At 35.9% G+C, this 946-nt stretch overlaps 1 long non-coding RNA gene across 1 annotated transcript in view; it reads right to left on the reverse strand.

Moving 5' to 3' along the window:
• The window catches only part of LOC128250797 (uncharacterized), a 5,092-nt gene extending 4,254 nt beyond the window's left edge, over positions 1-838 (reverse strand). The window contains exon 1 of the long non-coding RNA XR_008266780.1: positions 620-838. This is a non-coding gene — a long non-coding RNA (uncharacterized LOC128250797). The remainder of the gene's footprint in view (positions 1-619) is intronic.
• Positions 839-946: the final 108 nt, after the last annotated feature.

A 946-nucleotide genomic window follows, 5' to 3' on the forward strand; every position in this document is an offset into this window, starting at 1 on the left:
TAATCGTAATTTATACTGTTTGAAAGTTATTTGTATAAAAGTTCATTAAAAAATACCTATTTTCTTAAAAGCTATGAGTGGGGGGGGGGATGTCGGGTCGTGTGAATTTTGCGAAACTCCTTTCCCCAAACCCTCGGAATTTTTTCTTTTTTCCAACAATTCTTTACATACACTCAATCTACAGGATCTAAGCGATTATTTGTTGAAAGTTTTGTAAAAAAAAAAAAAAGTATCTATTTTTCTGGAAGTTATGAGTCAACAAAATCCATGGGGCATACATCTGTAGTTATGCCCTTAAACGATGCACGACGTTCGAACTTACAAACGTAAATTAAGTTGCTTGACCTTTTCGAAATGACAATCAAATCTCCCTCAAACCGATTTCTTTTTCCTTTCTTGTTTTTAGTTTACATTGAATAATATAATCGGTGTTATACTACGTGTCTAGAAAAATAAAACGGGATACTCCTTGATCCAATACACCTACATGATCATTTCTCAAATAAAAATTACGGTTAATCAACAAATTCAACAATCTCCATTTACAGGATCAGCATCGTTACCGATGTAATTCATTAGCAAGAGATTCTTTTGTGACCAGGTGCAAAATAATACTTACAGTCGATGTAGACATTACTTTAGCCGTTACCAAAGACGAGCGAAACAAGTTGAACTTTGGGGGTAAGGTGTGCACGAGTCAATAAAACAAACGGTGTAGAAAGGAATGTCGTTCCCCCTGCTAACAAACTCGAGACTTGTTTTGGGAATCCCTACGAAATACTTTAAAAAACCAGCAGATAGTCAACGAAATGCATACAATTACGGCACTGACTCGATCTTTGTCAGATTCAGCGACTTGTATTGCTTGGTGCGCCCGCATCAGATTGTTGAAGAATTCTCACATATGCCCAGGGCGTAACTTTATTTGAAATAAGATTAACATTTC

The sequence above is a fragment of the Octopus bimaculoides genome, chromosome 25 (assembly GCF_001194135.2).
Source record: "Octopus bimaculoides isolate UCB-OBI-ISO-001 chromosome 25, ASM119413v2, whole genome shotgun sequence".
Taxonomy (NCBI): domain Eukaryota; kingdom Metazoa; phylum Mollusca; class Cephalopoda; order Octopoda; family Octopodidae; genus Octopus; species Octopus bimaculoides.